General features: G+C 47.3%; 1 pseudogene; it reads right to left on the bottom strand.

Moving 5' to 3' along the window:
* Window positions 1–8,553: 8,553 nt before the first annotated feature.
* The window catches only part of LOC147982085 (uncharacterized), a 61,327-nt pseudogene continuing 48,421 nt past the window's right edge, over window positions 8,554–21,459 (bottom strand).

Genomic DNA, 21,459 nt, shown 5'->3' with positions numbered 1-21,459 from the left:
ATCGAGATCGAGATGGAGGGGGATCGAGATCAAGTGTCCTCATGAATTCAAAAAGTGCCCATGAAATTTAAAAATATTCATGATATCAAAAAGTGCCCATGAAATACAATCAAGAAATGAAGACTACGATTTAAATACAATCGATCTTAGCTAGCTATCTGTTCACAATCTTCTTGCCCTTCTTTTTCGCAAATGGAGTTCTTCTGTGGAACGGACGTCCTTTAGGTAGGGTGGTCCTGCTTCTTCTTGTGGTGTGTGCTGCTACTTCATCGTCGTCGTCATGTTCGATCTTCGGGTTGCCGTACTTGTCGAAGTCTTGCTCATTGGCTACTCCATCCATTCCGATGATCTTCCTTTTGCCTCTCCTCACAACAACATGACTGGGCTTTGACGGGTCGGTAATGAAGAAGCATTGGTCCACTTGGGAAGCCAGTAACCATGGCTCATTTTTCGCGGTGACGTTTGCGCCCGTGGTCTTGGATTTGGCTTCGGGTATAACCATGGTGGTGAAATACCGGTCTTCTTTTAGGACGCTCTTGGCCCATCTGACATGGAACATCGAGACCTTCTCTCCAGCGTAGCTCAGCTCCCAGATCTCCTCGATCCTTCTGTAGTATCTGTCCTTGTCGTTACCGGTGTAGGATTCCATCGTTACCCTGGAGTTCTGATAACCATCGCCCTTCATGTCCTTGTCCTCGGTGTAGAATGTGTAGCCGTTGATATCGTACGCCTCATAGGTCATCAGGTTGTGCTCGGCGCCCTGTGACAAGGCGAATATGAGTTGTTCTTCCGTGGAAGAATCCTCATGTAAAGGGTATGACAAAAGCTTCTGCTTGAACCAACGCGTGAAACATGAGTTGTGCTCTTTGAGTATATCTCCATCCGTCCTCTATTGGCCTCGGTCATTGTACGTCTTCTCAATAAAGGTTTTGTGCTCTACCACCCAAGAATCGACCACGTCCATGTGTTGTAGCGTGACTAGGTTTGCTCTTTCAAAGTCGGCGACTCGACCCTCGAAGTCGACATGCATTTCGCGGTGACCCTCACGGTGACCCCATCCAGCGAGCCTGCCGAGGTGCCTGTTGGTGGGCAGACCAACGGGGTTCTCGATGCCTAGATAATTCGTGCAGTAGGAGATGCACTCTTTGGTCAGAAAGCCCCTGGCTGTACTTCCCTCTAGACGTGACATGTTGCGAACGTATCCTTTGATGACACCATTCATCCTTTCGAACAGCATCATGCTGTGCAGGAACATCGGCCCGAGTTGGATGATATCCTCCATGATATGGACCAGCAGATGCACCATAACGTCGAAGAATGCGGGCGGGAAGTACATCTCAAGCTCGCATAGTATCACCATGATCTCTTCCTGTAGCCTTCTGAGTTGCCTCATGCCAATCGACTTCCGAGAGATGATGTCGAAAAAGTTGCATAGGCCAAATAGCGTTTCACGGACGTGCGCGTCCATGATCCCACGGATTGCAACTGGAAGTATCTGCATCATCAGCACGTGACAGTCGTGAGACTTCATCCCGCTGAACTTCTGCTTCGCTGGGTCTAGGTATCTGCTTATCTTCCCCGCGTAACCGTAAGGAAGTTTTACTCCTAGGAGGCAGGTGAAAAACTGCTCAATCTCCTCCTGACTTAGAGTGAAGCACGCGGGAGGGTAGTCATTTCCGGTCTTCTTGGCCTTTTTGCCTTTGCGACGACTTTCTGTGTCCTGCTTCGCCTCATCATCATCATAATCATCATCATCATCATTAGCGTGAAGCTCCTGCCTGATGCCCATTGATTTCAAGTCAGCCCTTGCTTTCGGCCCATCTTTGGTCCTCTCTGGCATGTTGAGCAGGGTACCAAGCAGACTCTCGCACACGTTCTTCGTGATATGCATGACATCAAGGCTGTGAGGCACACGGTGGATCTTCCAGTACGGCAAGTCCCAGAAAACAGACCTCGTTTTCCATACCTTCAATAGCGGCTCTGGTGCCTTTCGTTTCTTTCCCGGCTCTAGCGCCTTTTGCTTCTTTCCCGGCAGTGGGCAGTCTTTCCAATTTTTCAACAGCTCGTCTATTTCCTCGCTGCTCCTCGTACACGGGCGTTTTTGGGGTTCGGTTTCACCATCGAACAGATCCTTGCGTTTCCTCCATGGTTCATCGTCGCAAAGCCACCTTCGATGTCCCATGAACACGGTTTTCGAAGATCCGGGATCTCTACCTAGCTGGCGATACGTTGTGTCATCCATGCACCTTACGCATGCCGAAAATCCGTGAACTACCTGCCCTGCGAGATATCCGTAACCGAGATAGTCGTGCACCGTCTTGAGCAGTGCGGCTCTCATAGGGAAATATTCTTTCTCTGCGGCGTCCCACGTATTGGCTGGCATTTTCCACAGCATGTCTAGCTCCTCCTTCAGCAGCCCCAGATACAGATTGATGTCGTTCCCTGGTTGTTTCGGCCCTTCAATTACCATACTCATGTGAATGTACTTCCTCTTCATGCACAACCAGGGGGGAAGGTTGTACATCCACACAAACACAGGCCAGGTGCTATGTGTGCTTCTCTCCCTGCCAAACGGATTGACTCCATCGGTGCTCGCGCCCAGCACGATGTTCCTTGGATCCTTCCCAAATTCTGGGTATTCGAAGTTCAACGCTTGCCACTGGATCACATCCTTAGGGTCACTCAGCATCTTGTCTTTTTTATTTATCTCTGGATCATTTCCGTCATCTTCCCGCTTCTTCTCCTCCCTATCCGCGTGCCAACGCAGGAGCTTTGCTACCTTAGGGTCCGCGAAGTACCGCTACAGACGAGGAGTGATCGGAAAGTACCACACCTATTTTCGAGGAGCTTTCTTCCTCTTCTTGTATCGAGTGACGCCGCACACCGGACATATGGTAGACTCCGCGTGCTCGTCCCGATAAATGATACAATTGTTCATGCACACATGGTATTTCACGTGCAGTAAATCCAGAGGACACACTATTTTCTTCGCCTCCTCGAAACTGGTCGGGCACTTGTTCCCCTTGGGAAGACGTTCGTGCCAGAATGACATGTTCTCGTCGAAGCATGCGTCGGTCATTTTGTGTTTTACCTTCATCTCTAGAGCCATGAGCGTTACTTTCAGGAGGGTATCCTCGGGCCTTCATCCTTCATACAATGGAGTAACCGCGTCTATCTCCATTTGATCCAGCTTGGCTTTCTCTCGGGCGGCAGCTCTTGCGTTATCCGTCTGGTTGAGAAGTAGCCTTGAATATGAGGGTCCTGCACCCAGCCTCCATCGTCGTCTGCTCTGGCATCTTCATCTTCGTGATCATGCCCTTCGTCTTGATCTTCCTCATCATCATGTACTACATCTTCTACATGATGACTGTGTACAGCATCACCGTCGTGATCATGTCCTGGAGATTCTTTGTCTTCTCACCCGCCCTTGCCGCGGTGGTACTTGTCTTGTTGCCCTTCCTCATTTCTTTCCCGGCGCCCATGGACGACTTCATAGTCATCTTCATCACCTTGCCACCGATAGCCATCCATGAAACCACGCAAGGGCAGGTGGTCCCGCACCTTCCCGGAATCCGTGTCCGCAATAAGGCTCTTCAGCTTGCATCTTCGACACGGACATCTTATCTCCGTCTCATTCTTTTGAAGCATCTCGGCCTTCGCGGAGCTCCAAAACCTATTCGTGATGCCTTCAGTCATCGTGTGGACCATCGTCGCCTGCGGGGTAGAGCAAAACGATATTTTAGAACCAAGAAAAAATTTGGCATGACCTTCCCTAAAAATAGGACCAAAAAGAATGCATAGTGCCAAAATTCTCGCCGAAACGGAAATGAATCAAAACATTCTGGCAAAATATTGGCAACTATCGCATTTTTCAAATACCGGTACCTTCAAATACAAACATATATGCAACACCACAAACACATGCAACACCACAAACATACATAGATCTAGCTAGGCCACAAAAAGTGCATGTGCACGTTGTTGGAGCGAGCTAGGGAGAAAAAAAGTAGATCTACATCATGAAGATAGCTTTCCCCTTACTTACCTATCAAAAAAGGTAATTTCACCACTTAGTTTTGATGAATCTATGGTGGAAATGAGGTGAGGAGGAGGAGGCAGCCGAAAGCTTGGAGAAGGAGGTGGAGGGAATGAAGTGGGGAAAGTGAGTGGGTAGGTGTGGGGCTGTCCAAAATATCTTGTTGGGGTCCCAGGTTACTAATGGCACACCACCAGCAAATGCGCCATTAGTAACCCTGGTTACTAATGGCGCACCTGCAGGTGGTGCGCCATTAGTAGTTTTGCAAAAAAGTAAAAAAGTATATATATATACTAATGGCGCACCGGGTAATAGTGCCCCATTACTAGTTTAAACTAGTAATGGCGCACTATGAAACGGTGCGCCATTAGTAGTTTTGCAAAAAAAAGAATAATTTTTTTACAGTAATGGCGCACTGTCTACCTGGTGCGCCATTACTAGTTAGAACTAGTAATGGCGCACTTCGACCTGATGCGCCATTAGTTTGTATGGAAAAATGGAAAAAAAATTAATACTAGTGGCGCACCCTGTTTTTGGTGCTCCATTAGTGTCTTCCACACTAATGGCGCATCACCAACTGGTGCACCATTAGTATATAGTAGTGGCGCACTGCTTCCATGGTGCGCCATTAGTATCAATCCTATCTATAGCCCTTTTCCTAGTAGTGCTTAGGACACAAATCAACCAAAACCCTAATGTCACCTAGATACTCCAATGTCACCTCAAGTATCCGTGGGTATGATTATAATATATGCATCACACAATCTCAGATTCATCTATTCAACCAACACAAAGGACCTAAAAGAGTGCCCCAAAGTTCTACCGGAGAATCACGCCGAAAACGTGTGCCAACCCCTATGCATAGGTTCATGGGCGGAACCCGCAAATTGGTCACCAAAACATACATCAAGTGGCACGTGGTATCCCATTGTCACCACAGATATCCACGGCAAGACATACATCAAGTGTTCTCAAATCTTTAAAGACTCAATCCGACAAGATTACTTCAAAGGGGAAACTCAATTCATTACAAGAGAGTAGAGGGGGGAAGAAACATCATAGTATCCAAATATAATAGCAAAGCTCGCGATACATCAAGATCGTATCATCTCAAGAACACGAGAGAGAGAGATCAAACACATAGCTACTGGTACATACCCTCAGCCCCGAGGGAGAACTACCCCCTCCTCGTCATGGAGAGCACCGGGATGATGAAGATGGCCACCGGAGAGGGATTTCCCCCTCCGGCAGGGTGCCAGAACGGGTCTAGATTGGTTTTCGGTGTCTACGGAGGCTTCTCGCGGCGGAACTCCCGATTTATTGTCCGTTCTGGAAGTTTTAGGGTATATGGAGTTATATAGGCAGAAGAAGCACGTCAGGGGAGCCACGGGGGCCCCACGAGGCAGGGGGCGCGCCCTGGGGGGGCACCCTCATGGGCAGCTCCCGTATCTTCTGACGTGGGGTCCAAGTCCATCAGGTGTGTTTCCTTCCAAAATTAACTTCTCTAGTTGATTTCGTTCCATTTCGACTCCTTCTGATATTCCTTTTCTTCAAAACACTGAAATAGGCATAAAACAGCAAATCTGGGCTGGGCCTCCGGTTAATAGGTTAGTCCCAAAAGTAATATAAAAGTGGATAATAAAGCCCAATATTGCCCAAAACAGTAGATAATATAGCATGGAGCAATAAAAAATTATAGATACGTTGGAGATGTATCAGTAGCATCTGACCATTTGATTTGGAATGAGCGGTATTCAATATCCATTCTGGAATCTGATTCTGCTTCCACTCTAGGAAACCCAAGGGGGTTTGCAAAAGCAAGGCCATTTCTCATTGCCAAAGCTTCAGAGGTAACCACATCTGGTACATGTGTTAAGTATTTGCATTGGGCTTCTAAGAAGTTTCCTTTCTCATCTCGAGCGACTGCTGCCGTTGCTCCAGCACCTTCATTCACATGGAACGAGGCATCCACATTCAACTTTACAAATCCTGGATTGGGTTTCAACCATCTTTCTTCATGGGTATCTTGAATCCTTTCATTTGCTTGATGGAAGTTGTTTGCAATAGCCAGAACTGTCATGGGCCCTCTCGTGGACTGCGCTGGTGACCCATTGTGAGTGAATTCACGACGGATCCACCAAATGTACTAGCCCCCTATAGTAATAAGAATCTGTTTGACATCTAGGCTTGGTTTTGACAGAACCGGAAGGTCATTCATCATTAGTAAATGTTCAAGCACAGCTGAACCAGATCGATCCACACCCATGGCCTCTTCGACAATTTCAAGGATTCCCAGGCTACTCGACAACTCCCTGGCATGAGCGCATCCAAAGAGAAGATGCTTTATTTTCTTAGCCACCTCATGGCATATTGGGCACCCACCAGCAGACCCTACATGGCAATTCATAAGAATTGATTTTAATGGAATTATTCCATGCTAGGCCCACCAACAGAAGATTGAAACTTTGCGTGGAATCACCAGTTTCCATGGTTTGCTCCATATTTTCGGAGTTTGAGAGGTAGTTGTCCGTCCAATCCTATTTGCATATCCTTGGAATGATCGTTGCCGCTGAACTTTATATGCAGAGCGTACTGTAAACAGCCCCTTTCGGTCAGGATGCCATGCGATGAAGTTCTCAAAGGCACTGTGATTAACTAATATCTGTAGTATCCTCCTGACATCTACAGGGTTGAAAATAGATTGTAATAAATCTTCATCCCAAGACACTGTATTAGGATCAATCAGATCGTTGACTGTTGTTAGAACAGTTTGACCCCGGGCAGAGATCCCCTTTCTATCTGGGTTTCCTAGTATCCATGGATCATCTCAAATCTTTACATTTTCTCCCGTACCAATTTGCCAGATATATCCCAATTTGAAAGTCTCCAATCCATTCATAACACTTTTCAATGTGAATGATGCGCCATTCTTCAGAGTACCTTGTAGTAAGCCGACGTTTGGGTAATATTTTGCCTTTAGCACTCGGGCACAAAGGGAGTCTGGGTTCGTGATTAATCGCCAACACTGCTTTGAAAGCATTGCCAAGTTAAAGGAGTACATATCCCTAAATCCCATACCACCTTCATTTTTTGGGCAACACATTTTCCACCAAGTGTACCAATGCATCCTTCTATGATTATCATCATCACCCCACCAAATTTCAACAATCATATCAAGGATTTCTTTACATATCCCCTTCAGAATACTAAAGACACGCATGGCAAAACTAGTATTGCCTGCGCTACCGACTTGATAAGAATTTCCTTACCTTCGGTAGATAATAGTTTCTCCATCCAACCTCTTAGCCTTTCCTTTATTCTTCCACAAAAATGTCTGAAGCAATGACTTCTATGAGCTCCCACCATTACTGGAAGCCCAAGATACTTATCAGATAAAGCTTCCATGTCAATGTGTAATAACTGGCATATCTCCGCCCTGGACACGTCAGCGGTGCTAGTGCTAAAGAAAGCACTTGATTTCGACAAGCTCGCCAACTATCCCGAACTCTAGCAGTAGGTCTCTAAAGCATGCTGCAAGGAGGCTGCATTTAAGGTATCTGCTGCCATAAGAATCAAAGAGTCATCAAAAAATAAGAGGTATGATACTGATGGTGCATTTCTGCACACTTTGATCCCTTCAATGCCACGAGCTTCTTCTTCATACTGCAATAAGCTAGAAAGGCCTTCCGTGCATAATAGGAACAAGTATGGGGAGATTGGGTCTCCCTGACTAACCACTTTTGTAGGGATAAAAGAGTCTGTCTCCTGAGAGTTAAACCTCACTTTATATCTGACAGAACTCAAACAAGCAATCATCATTTCAATCCAGTGTTCATGAAAACCCAAAGCAGTCATCATATCACATAAAAAGGACCATTCAACTCTGTCATGGGCTTTATGCATGTCCAATTTAACCGCACAAAGACCACTTTTACCAGCCCTCTTATTCTTAATTTTATGCACACATTCATATGCTATCAGGATATTATCGGTAATCATCCTCCCTGGCACAAAGGCATTTTCAGTTGGCGAAATAATTTCAGGCAGAATGTTTTCCAGAAGCAAAGATAACATCTTAGAGACGATTTTATACAGAACATTGCAGAGGCTTATAGGGTGCAATTGAGTTACCCTTTCTGGTGCTTCCACTTTTGGAATCATAAAAATGACCGTTTCTTTCCACTCATCAGGTATCTTCCTCGAGTTGATGGCCTGTAGTATTTCATGCATTATCCCATCTCCCACTATATGCCAATATTTCTTTAAAAATATAGCATGTATACCATCAGGACCGGGGGCTTTTAGGTCCCCAATGTTAAACACCGTACTTTTTACATCCTCCGGGGAAAATGGCGCTAATAGAAAATTATTCATCTAAATTGTGACCTTTGTTGTACTTTCTGCAGTAGATTAGCATCTCTATGTTGCACTTCCGAGGTAAAAAAGGTTATAAAGGTAATCATGGATATGAGATTTCAGTTCCGGGGTACCTTCTAACCAGCTCCCTACATCCTCTTTTAATTTTTTGTCACATAATTCCTCTTCCTCCTCGTAGAAGCAAAAGCTTGGAAGAACCCAGTGTTACGGTCTCCAATTGTCAGCCACGTTGCCCTTGAGTATTGCCTAGCTTGGATCTCTTCTAATTCTAAGAGATACTCAATCATTTCACCCAGTTCTTTCTTTTTTGCATCAGACTCTTCATCCATAGGGCCTGGTATTACCTTCCCAAAATCCCTTTGAGCTTTGCATAATCTCTTCTTTGGCTTTTCCAATACTTGTTGATCCCAATGATGGAACTTTGCATGCATAATGTTTAGCTTTTCAGCAACACCTGATAATCCCGACACTTGACCAACCTCCATAACTTGGCTATTAAAACTTTCTTCTCTTAATCATCTTGCTTCAAACCTTTTCGGATATGCACTTCCTGTGTTGTTCCCCATACTGGAATAGTAATTTGTACTGAGGAATAATGGCCGATGGTCTAAGTGGTTAAACTCCATATTCTCCAAAGTTTCTTGAGGAAATAAATTTGCCCAAGCCTCATTTTACCAGGCCTCTATCTAACCGTTCTCTGATCCTCCCTCTGCGACAGGTGAATCGATCTCCAAGGAAGCCAATACCATGCAAATCACAGTCATCTATAGCCTCTTGAACAGCTTGCATGTACTGCATGGGTCGAGGGTTACCCCCTCCTTCTCGTGAAGTAATTGAATCTCATTCAGATCACCTATTAAGAGCTAAGGGAGATTATTATTATGGTGCAGTTGCCGCATACGGCTCCAAGTTAGATGTTTATTCGCCCATTTAAACTCTCCATACATCCCAGTCAAACGCCAAAACAAATTATTGTTTTCCTCAATTTTCACATCAGTAAACATATCATCTAGTGCTAACTTATGAACTTTAACATTATTATTCCAAAAGAGAACTGATCCTCCTCTCCGTCCACCACTAGGACACACTAGCTTTTGGTCCATCATCAACCTTCTACGTAATCCTTCTGCCGGATAGCTGTCGAGGTGAGTCTCCAACAAGAACATCACATCGGGGAGGCATCTTTGCTAGACATTCAGCAAAGCCCGAATTGCTGGGGCATTCCCAAGTCCCTGGCAATTCCATGCTAAGAGTTTTGTTGGGGAACGTAGTATTTCAAATTTTTTTACCTACGATCACGCAAGATCTATCTATGTGGTGCATAGAAACGAGCAGGAGAGTGTGTCCATGTACCCTCGTAGACCGAAAGCGGAAGTGTTAAGTAACGCAGTTGATGTAGTCAAATGTCTCCGCAATCCAACCGATCAAGTACCGAACGCACGACACCTCCGTGATCTGCACACGTTCAGCTCGGTGACGTCCCTCAAACTCTTGATCCAGCTGAGGACGAGGGAGAGTTTCGTCAGCACGACGACGTGATCACAATGATGATGAAGTTACCAACGTAGGGCTTTGCCTATGCACTACAATGATATGTCCGAGGTGGAAATATGTGGAGGGGGCACCGCACACGGCTAAGAATCAACTTGTGTGTCTCTGGGGTGCCCCCTCCCCGTATATAAAGGAGTGGAGGAGGGGGAGGCCGGCCTCCTATGGCGCGCCCCAAGGGCGATTCCTACTCCTACTAGGAGTAGGTTTCCCCCTTTTCCTAATCCAACTAGGAGGGGGAAGGAAGGGAAGAGGGAGAGAAGGAAAGGGGGGTCGGCCCCCTCCCCAATTCGGATTGGGCTTGGGGGTTGGGCGCCAACCACTTGGCCGCCTCCTGCTCTCTTCCAGTAAAGCCCATTAAGGCCCATTAACTCCCTGGGGGGTTTCGGTAACCTCCCGGTACTCCGAAAAATGCCCGAACTCATCCGAAACATTTTCGGTGTCCAAACATAACCTTCCAATATATCAATCTTCATGTCTCTACAATTTCGAGACTCCTCTTCATGTCCGTAAGCGCATCTGGCACTCCGAACAACCTTCAGCACATCAAAACACATAAACTCATAATACCGATCATCATCGAACGTTAAGCGTGCAGACCCTATGGGTTCGAGAACTATGTAGACATGACCGAGACTCATCTTCGGTAGATAACCAATAGCGGAACCTGGATGCTCATATTGGCTCCTATATATTCTACGAAGATCTTTATCGGTCAAACCGCTAACAACATACGTTGTTCCCTTTGTCATCGGTATGTTACTTGCCCGAGATTCGATTGTCGGTATCTCAATACCTAGTTCAGCCTCGTTACTCATTCCGTAATGCATCATCCCACAACTAACTCATTAGTCACATTGTTTGCAAGGCTTATAGTGATGTGCATTACCAAGAGGGCCTAGAGATACCTGCCCAACAATTTGAGTGACAAATCATAATCTCCATCTATGCCTATTCAACAAACACCATCGGAGACACCTGTACAACATCTTTATAATCACCCATTTACGTTGTGGCGTTTGATAGCACACTAAGTGTTCCTCTGGTATTCGGGAGGTGCATAATCTCATAGTAATAGGAACATGTATAAGTCATGAAGAAAGCAGTAGCAACAAACTAAATGATCATAGTGCTAAGCTAATGGATGGGTCATGTCAATCACATCATTCTCTAATGATGTGATCCCGTTAATCAAATCACAACTCATGTCTATGGCTAGGAAAATTAACCATCTTTGATTAACGAGCTAGTCAAGTAGCGGCATAGTAGTGACACTCTGTTTGTCTATGTATTCACAGATGTACTAAGTACCCGGTTAATACAATTCTAGCATGAATAATAAACTTTTATCATGATATAAGGAAATATAAATAACAACTTTATTATTGCCTGTCTGGCATGTTTCCTTCAGTCTCCCACTTGCACTAGAGTCAATAATCTAGATTACACAGTAATGATTCTAACACCCATGGAGTCTTGGTGCTGATCATGTTTTGCTCGTGAGAGAGGCTTAGTCAACGGGTCTGCAACATTCAGATCCATATGTATCTTGCAAATCTCTATGTCTCCCTCCTTGACTTGATCGCGGATGGAATTGAAGCGTCTCTTGATGTGCTTGATTCTCTTGTGAAATCTGGATTCCTTTGCCAAGGCAATTGCACCACTATTGTCACAATAGATTTTCATTGGACCCGATGCACTAGGTATGACACCTAGATCGGATATGAACTGCTTCATCCAGACTCCTTCAGTTGTTACTTCTGAAGCAGCTATGTACTCTGCTTCACACGTAGATCCCACCACGACGCTTTGCTTACAACTGCACCAACTGACAGCTCCACCGTTCAATATAAATACTTTTCCAGTTTGTGACTTAGAGTCATCAGGACCTGTGTCAAAGCTTGCATCAACATAACCATTTACGACGAGCTCTTTGTCATCTCCATAAACGAGAAACATATCCTTAGTCCTTTTCAGGTATTTTAGGATGTTCTTGACCGTTGTCCAGTGATCCACTCCTGGATTACTTCGGTACCTCCCTCCTAAACTAATAGCAAGGCACACATCAGGTCTGGTACATAGCATTGCATACATGATAGAACCTATGGCTTAAGCATAGGGAATGACTTCCATTTTCTCTCTATCCTCTGCAGTGGTCAGGCATTGAGTCTGACTCAACTTCACACCTTGTAACATAGGCAAGAACCCTTTTGTCGGTGTCAAAACCGGCGGATCTCGGGTAGGGGGTCCCGAACTGTGCGTCTAAGGAGGATGGTAACAGGAGGTAGGGGACATGATGTTTTACCCAGGTTCGGGCCCTCTTGATGGAGGTAAAACCCTACGTCCTGCTTGATTATTCTTGATAATATGAGTAGTACAAGAGTTGATCTACCACGAGAACGGAGAGGCTAAACCCTAGAAGCTAGCCTATGGAAAGATTTTATGTTGTTCTACGGACTAAAACCCTCTGGTTTATATAGACACCAGAGAGGGCTAGGGTTACACAAGGTCGGTTACAAAGGAGGAGATATACATATCTGTATTGCCTAGCTTGCCTTCCACGCCAAGTAGAGTCCCATCCGGACACGGGACAAAGTCTTCCATCTTGTATCTTCATAGTCCAACAGTCCGGCCAAAGGATATAGTCCGGCTGTCCGGAGAGTCCCTAATCCAGGACTCCCTCAGTAGCCCCTGAACCAAGCTTCAATGACGATGAGTCCGGCGCGCAGTGTTGTCTTCGGCATTGCAAGGCGGGTTCCTCCTCCGAATACACCACGGAAGAGTTTGAATACAAGGATAGTGTCCGACCCTGCAAAATAAGTTCCACATACCACCGTAGAGAGAATAATATTTCCACAAATCTAATATGCTGACATGTTTTGGCAGAATGACATCACGCCATGACCCAGTAATTGTTTGAACAGTTTTTCTTTAACCAGCCCCGCACATAACGCGAGGCGGTTTCTTAGCACGTCTTGTCAAAGCAGAGATCGTGTTCCCCTTATTACGGGATTCTCATCAATAGGGATGTGGGTAACCCAACCGTGCCTAGGACTCCTAGATTTTAGGTAAGTCCCAAACAGCCACGAGGAGGATGCTTGATATTCACCCTCTTTATAAAGGGACAAGGCTTTTAGTTTTTTCCCTCCCGTGCTCAATCGAATCCTTCCCTCGCCTCGAGTTCTAACACCCAAAGCCTAGGTTAGGTGCTTCGGACCTTCGATCATGTCCGGATCCAGCCTTCAAGGCTGGCGGATGCCTTCCTCCATCACGGAGGAGGACATCAAGAAGTTGATGGAGGCCGGATATCTGACTGCCAAAATTTCGCATAGGCTGCACGCCCGAGGGCAAGTCATCCCTACTCCCGAACCCAACGAGAGCGTTGTGTTCGTCTCCCACTTCCTCTGAGGACTAGGCCTCACTCTGGATCCCTGTGTTAGGGGTCTTATGTTCTATTACGGGCTGGATTTTCATGATCTAGCCCCGGATTCCCTTCTTCACATCTTGTCATTTATTGTCGTTTGTGAGGCCTTCCTCCGCATTACCCCTCACTTCGGCCTGTGGCTCAAGAACTTCGATGTGAAGCCGAAGATGGTCGAGGGGCAGTAAGCAGCGTGCGGAGGTGCTCTAATAAGCAAAGATGCTGATGTTCATGGCCAAAGGGATCCTTTCCAGAGGTGTCCGGATTGTGGCAACAGGAGTGGTTTTACGTCACAGCTCCCCGAAGTGCCAAGTTCGTAGCTGCCGCCACCTTTCGCTCGGGCCCTCCACCACAACTGATGTCATGGATCAGCAGGGGGCTGAGCTGGGATCCAGTGAAGGATGTGCCAATACTGCAGAGTCGTATCCGAGATATCTTCGAGGGAGATTTAAGTCTGGTTATGGTAATGCAAGTTATGCTGGTTCGTCGAGTCCAGCCTTGCAAATGCCGGCCCCTCCACATGTGGGAATTCAACTCGGAAGGACCGCGCACTATTCAGAATTTCCTTGGCATGATGCACGAGGAGATGTACAAATTGTTCTTCGGACCCCAAATAGAGTGTCCGGACACTACCGAGGACGTGGGCCTGAGCAGTAACCGCACCGCTGCCCAAGTAAGTAATCCCATGGCTGAACACACTGTCCTTTTATTTATCATGACATCATTCTGAAGAATCGCTCTTTGACCAGGACTGGATAACAAAGGCGAAGATGATCCGGTGTTCGGCCCCTCTTCCTGAAGGCTTGGACAATCCGATGCTGGAAAAGATGCTCGATCCAGCACCTTGTCCGGTGCCCTCAGAGGAAGATGAAGGGGGGAATAAAGAGGGCGAAAGCGGGCCTCCATCGCTACCTATTGCAACCAAGGGAATGAGCGCCTCCACGAGGGAGGATAACCATGGGAAAGAATCTGACATTCTCACTCCCCGAGGAAGGAAGAGGACTACCTCCGAAGATCCGGAAATCTAGGTTTCCAAACGGGAGAAGAAATCTCCGCCAGAGGGTCCTGCCTCGGAGAGTGTTCTTGCTGCGCAATGTCTGTGCGAGAATCAGCCCTCTAACAAGTTGTAAGTGATCAAAAGGTACTTAATAGTGAAGATATCCTACCTTACTTCTGAGGAAAATAACCGAAGTATTTATCTTCCATTTCGGATCTTAGCCCTTCTCAGCTGAGCTCATCTTCGGGGGATCTTATTCCAGAGATGATGGAGAGCGAAACGCCTCCCCCTGCCACACCGCCTTACGAAGCGTGCGACCCTGAGGTGTCGTCGTGGAGGGCTTCTCCTGATACGGCAAGGCCAGAAGGTAATCCTATGTCCGACCGAAGTCCTCAGTATCCGGCTCTTGAAGAGAGCAATCAAAAGAGTCCGGCACCGTCTGGTGCGCGGTTGGGTGTATGGAGGGATCTGCTAGAGGAAGCGGCTATCTTAGAAGAGCACCGCACATTGATGGGTACGGTGATTGAAAGGATTTCGTCCGCCGAAAGCGGGATGCATGAAGCCTTTATGAGTCTACTGACGGGTTTTGAGGTACATGAAATGATGTACATTTTTGAAAGTACCGCACATTTTTAGATGTGCCCTGTGTAGATAGTAGCCCTTGAGACTCTGGTTGTCATTGAAAATGGCGGCAAACAAAGGATCATAGTCCAAGGTAATAACCAGACTGCCTTTATGTGCAGGTGGTGGAAGCTCCGGTGGCTAGCCGGACTGATGGCTATGCCGAACTAAAGTGGCAGCTGGATGCGGCAGATGCTGATATCGTGCTTGTCAAGAAGCGGCTTGACGAGGCACAGGGTGAGTGGCCTTTCTGGGGACCTTCACATAATAAGAGCAGCATGATGTTAGTATCTTTAATATGTCGTGACTGTAGATGGAGAGGCCACCGTGGAGACCCTTCGGGCGGAGCTTGCCCGAGCCAGGGAGCAAGCCAGGGATAGCAATGCAGCCGCTTTACAGGCGGCCAAAGAGTTAAGGGCCGAGCAGGCCGCACATTGCGAGAGCAAAGAAAAAATTGCCAAGATGGCCGTGGAGTTAAAAGATGCTTTTGAAAATTACGGGCTTCTTGAAGAGGAGAACCGGGCGAAAGGGACGGACCTGGAGAAGGCCCGGGTGGCTGCCAAGGAAGCACGCTCGAAAATTAGAGCGACGAAGGAGGAGCTAAATCAGGCTACAGATATCGTGTCTGGGAACCCTTTCTTGTTGCGGACTAAGTTCGGAGATCCGAAGTATGCTCCTCTCGACCGGCTATGGAGTTCTACGGACGCGTACATGGATTTGGCTGCCAGCACTGCTGATGCCGCCGAATACTTCAAGGATCAGGAAGGTCCCGAAGAGGAGAAGCTGTTCTGGTCACAGTTTCACGCTCCAGTCCGTCCCCTGCTACTGAATGAGCGATTGACCGGTTGGGCCGATCTCCATAGATTATCCGGACTGGCCATGAGGTCCGTTGTGGATCATTTGTGGCCATGAGTGCCAAGGACGAATAGCTACTTTAGCTTAGTGTAACAGTTCCTTGGCGCTGTGCCACGCATCGATGCTGTGAAGAGGTCGGCGTGCATAGAAGGCTCGCGGATGGCCCTTGCCCGTGTCAGAACATACTGGGCGGAGATGGATGCCACCACTGTTGCGGCACAGGGTTCTGCCATAGGACAAGTCGCTGCCGAGCACTACTTTGAAGAAGTTCTTGAAGGCGCTCGTTTAATAGAGGCTCAGTGCTCGAAGAATATTATGTTTGAGTGACATGTATTCCCATTGTAATAACAATGTTTTATTGAATTTATCAAGTCTTTATTTATACTTTTGCCCAAAAGTGCTATGATGCCTCCTGTGCGGCCGTTTATGTATATATGTATATAACCTAAAGATTGCAGTCGTCGGCTTCAGCCCCCACGCGTATAATGCGGGGGTGTTCCCAGAAGACGCATGTTCACACTTGATCCAACGTCTTGGTCCATTAAGGAGGTGATAGCGCAGCGAACTAGGCAACCGGACTATAATACTTTAACACTTTCACTTAGCTAGAGGAATTTGATAGTGGTGCTACTATATAGCCCCAGGTGGCTCCGCACTCATCCGAATTCGGGGTGCGTACATGCCTGGCGGGGAAACGGCCCTTCGTTATAGTGGAGGAATCCCGAAGATTCCACTAGGTCATGGAGTGGTTGACCAGTCTCACGCTATATCATGACAGTCAGTTTTTGGCTTTCTCTACTGAGGTGCTCGTCCGGATGAACCAGGGCACAATCGCAGTAGTTCTCCTGGTGCCGCCTTAGCCGATAGAGCGGAATGTAAGGTAGCAAAACACAGGAGCCGGGAAAACCAAACATTTGACCAAAGACATGATTCGGAGCTGATGCATATAAGGCCAAACTCGCGACGCCGAACACTCCCTAAGGTATTCAGTCTTTATGATGTAAACCGGGCCTAAACAGTGCCCATTGTAATAAGCCCCTGGTGTCCAGTACATGCAATATTATACTGAGAATCCGAGGGATGTGTATCAACAAGAGACAGTAAAAAAGGTTTACGCAGGGTCTTAATCTAAAAAGAATCCTTGGAACGGGTCCCTGCTACACGTCTGCGCCTGTGTCTCTGTTGTGCCATATTCTGGACGGGTTTAGCACGATGGTAATCTGAAGAAAGAGAGGAACTTAGTTGAAAAGTTGGCGTGCAAAAGGTAAGTTGTACTAAATAAACAATATATAGTTCAAAATTAGTAATGTTGAGCCTGATTGCCACTTGTGCGCGCGCGTTGAGCCCCTTGTATTGTAATAGGGGTATAGCCATCGAACCTGTATCAATTACATATAGCTGTACCGGACTCGTCCACCCGTGTCCGTGGTCTTAACGACCTGTCAGATGCTTTAGTTGGTGAGGCCATTTAGTGTGCGGCTGCCAAGGCGGCCGCAGGGTCTTCCACGCGCAAGGAGTGCTCACTATTTCCATTTACTGTGATGATGCCACGTGGACCGGACATCTTAAGCATGACGGAAGCGTAATGCTGTATTGCGTTAAAGCGAGCGAAAGCTTCGCGTCCGAGTAGTGCTTGATAGCCACTTTGGAACGGAGCGATGTGGAAGGTTAAATTTTCGCTGCGGAAGTTATCGGGGAAGCCGAATATAACCTCTAGTAGCAGGGAGCCCGTACAAATGGGCTTCTGGGCCTGCCGTTACTCCTTTAAAGGTAGTATTGCTATGGCTAATTTTTATTGGGTCTATCCCCATTTTGCGGACTGTGTCCTGATATATCAGGTTTAAACTACTGCCGCCGTCCATCAGGACTCGTGTGAAGTTGTATCCGTCAATTATCGGGTCTAACACCAAGGAAGCCCATCCTACACACCGGATACTTGCCGAGTAGTCCTGATGGTCAAAGGTGATCGGTTGGGACGACCAGTGGCAGAACACCGCGGTGATAGGCCCTGGGGTATGTGTCTATAGGAGTGCCGCTTTGTTTCTCCCCTTCGTCACGTGTAACACGTTTACAGTTTTGACTTCTGGTGGGAATTTCTTCTGTTCCCCAGTGTTTTGCTTGTGGGGCTCGTCCTCGTCTTCGCTTGGTGTATCCTGTCCCTTGTCTTCGGCGTTGAGCTTGCCGGACTGCTTGAAGACCCAACATTCTCTATGGGTATGATTTGCAGGTTTATCGGGGGTGCTGTGGATCTGACATATTTTATCCAGAATCTTGTTTAGGCTGGACAGTTCGTCTCTGTTGCCTTTGGAGGTCAGCTTTTGCTGATCTGGCCAAGAGCTTCCGAATCCGGCATTTACCGCTGTGCTCTTCGGGCTGTCTTCTTTATTCCGACGCTTGTTCTTGCTGCTGCATTAGGTTTTTGTCCCTGACTTCCGATGTACTTGGGTTGCTGGTGCTACATTAGGCTAACCAGCTATCCTCGCCCGCGCAAAAGCGGGTCATGAGGCTTGTTAATGCTGCCACCGTACTTGGCTTTTCTTGGCCGAGGTGTCTGGCAAGCCATTCATCTCGAACGCTATGCTTCAAAGCTGCTAAGGCTTCGGCGTCCGGACAGTCGACTATTTGGTTCTTTTTAGTGAGAAACGTGTTCCAAAGCTTTCGGGCTGACTCTTTGGGCTGTTGAGTTATATGATTTAAATCGTCTGCATCCGGAGGTCGGACATAGGTCCCTTGAAAATTTGTCCGAAAAGCGTCTTCGAGCTCTTCCCGGCTTCCAATGGAGTTTTCGGGAAGGCTTTTAAGCGAGTGCCGAGCTGGCCCTTTGACCTTGAGGGGTAAGTACTTGATGGCGTGGAGATTGTCTCTTCAAGCCATATGGATATGGAGGATGTAGTCCTCAATCCAAACCCCAGGGTCAGTGGTTCCGTCATACGCCTCTATGTTTACGGGTTTGAATTCCTGTTGTAATTCATGGTCCAGCACCTCATCGTTGAAACATAAGGGGTGCGCGGCACCCCTGTATTTGGGTGTACCGTGGTGTTGGGATGTTTGTTGTGTTGCATTACGTGCTAGAGCGCGCTTGCGTGGTCCGTAGATGGATCTGGTTGCGCCGTACTTTGGATGCGAGTCCTCACGTGGATCGCGTACCGGCTATTGTGCAGCATCGTTTGCCGTTCTATGTTGGCCACGAGGTCGTCTATCCATCTGGATGGCCGTTTTGTTTTTTGATTGCGGGGGATCTAAGGCCTCATCATCAAAATTAGGTAGCAACGTTCGCTTCGGGTAGCTCTTGGTGTGGCGATTCCCGCCGTACTTCGCTTCAGTGTTGAGTACTTCACTCTATCTGATTCTGAGTGTGTCTTGTGCAGCCCTAAGCCTTTGCTTCTGCTTTTTCAGACTCCTCGCAGTGGCAACAAGCCTTTTATGGGCATTCTGTTGCTCCGGGTGCCTGTCCGGTGTGATGTTATCCGGACTGTTATCTTCGACGGAGTCGGGTTGTTTGGTTTGATTCGCCGTGTTGCCGTGGTCGGATGATGGTTCAATGCCGTTTTTGTCGTCCGCTGGCTCACCTTGCTCTATCGTTGAGTTTATATGATCATTATTTGTGCCGAGGAGGGATTTGGAGCGGCGCTTACACCGCCGCATTGACTGCTTTTTGAGGGAACAACCCATCGATGCGTCCTTCCGCTCTTCGTCGTTGTTTTCTTTGGGTGCGTCCACCATGTATACATCATACGTTGAAGTGGGCGTCCAGTGCCCCGTGGGCAGTGGTTCCTGTTCGTCTCCTGCATTGTCGTCCATACCGTCTATGTCTTCGGAGTCGAAGTCGAGCATGTCGGTCAAATCTCCGACAATGGCTATGAAGTGGGTGGTGGGTGGGCGGCGAATTTATTCATCGTCCGCATCCCAATCCTGCCGAACATAGTTCGGTCAGGACCCTCCTGACAGGGAGAGAGACCTTAATGAGTTTAGTATGTCGCCGAAGGGCAAGTGTTGAAAGATATCCGCGGAGGTGAACTCCATGATCGGCGAATAGTCGGATTCGATAGGCAAGGGCGCGGGTGGTTCGGAGTCCGTGGCCGGGGAAGAATCTGGTAGTTTGGCGTCACGGCTCCCGTGAAGGGTAAGGTAGATATTCGGCTCAATTGCCACTAAGAATACGGCCTCCGTGGCGGGGTGTATCCACCCGTCCATGGATGGCGCAATTGGCTCCAAATTGAGGGTCGGAGCGGTTTCTGGTGCATTCTCCTGAACACTGTCCGATGGTAGAGCTAAATCATGCTCATCGTGACCGTGCGGCGCACTCGGTAGGGGCTCCAATCCGTCGAAAATCAAGTCTCCGCGGACGTCGGCCGTATAATTTAAGCTTCCAACCTGACCTGGTGTCCAGGGGCGTAACTCTTGATCTGCTCCAGATGGCCAAACGAGTTGGCCAGCAGTGCGAAGCCACCGAATACAAAGATCTGTCCGGGGAGAAAAGTCTCACCCTGGACCGCATCGCTATCGATGATCGAAGGAGCCATCAAGCCTAACGGCGATGACACAAAGGAACTCTCAATGAAAGCACCAATGTCGGCGTTAAAACCGGCGGATCTCGGGTAGGGGGTCCCGAACTGTGCATCTAAGGGGGATGTTAACAGGAGGCAGGGGACACGATGTTTTACCCAGGTTCGGGCCCTCTTGATGGAGGTAAAACCCTACGTCCTGCTTGATTATTCTTGATAATATGAGTAGTACAAGAGTTGATCTACCACGAGATCGGAGAGGCTAAACCCTAGAAGCTAGCCTATGATATGATTGTATGTTGTTCTACGGACTAAAACCCTCCGGTTTATATAGATACCGGAGAGGGCTAGGGTTACACAAGGTCGGTTACAAAGGAGGAGATATATCTATCTGTATTGCCCAGCTTGCCTTCCATGCCAAGTAGAGTCCCATCCGGACACGGGACGAAGTCTTCCATCTTGTATCTTCATAGTCCAACAGTCCGGCCAAAGGATATAGTCCGGCTATCCGGATACCCCCTAATCCAGGACTCCCTCAGCTTTCGTTGCTTGATCCATTTTGATCTTCTTCAAAACTTTATCAAGGTATGTGCTTTGTGAAAGTCCAATTAAGCGTCTTGATCTATCTCTATAGATCTTGATGCCCAATATATAAGCAGCTTCACAGAGGTTTTTCATTCAAAAACTCTTGTTCAAGTATCCTTTTATGCTATCCAGAAATTCTATATCATTTCCAATCAACAATATGTCATCCACATATAATATTAGAAATGCTACAGAGCTCCCACTCACTTTCTTTTAGATACAGGCTTCTCCAAAAGTCTGTATAAAACCATATGCTTTAATCACACTATGAAAATGTTTATCCCAACTCCGAGATGCTTGCACCAAACCATAAATGGATTGCTGGATCTTGCACACTTTGTTAGCACCCTTTGTATCGATAAAACCTTCTTATGGCATCATATACAACTCTTCTTCCAGAAATCCATTCAGGAATGTAGTTTTTACATCCATTTGCCAAATTTCATAATCATAAAATGCGGCAATTGCTAACATGATTCAGACGGACTTAAGCATCACTACGGGTGAGAAGGTA

Source organism: Triticum urartu, chromosome 3A (assembly GCF_056163025.1).
Source record: "Triticum urartu cultivar PI428250 chromosome 3A, HENAU_Tu73, whole genome shotgun sequence".
Taxonomy (NCBI): Eukaryota; Viridiplantae; Streptophyta; class Magnoliopsida; order Poales; family Poaceae; genus Triticum; species Triticum urartu.
This window is presented reverse-complemented; position numbering and strand designations above follow the sequence as displayed.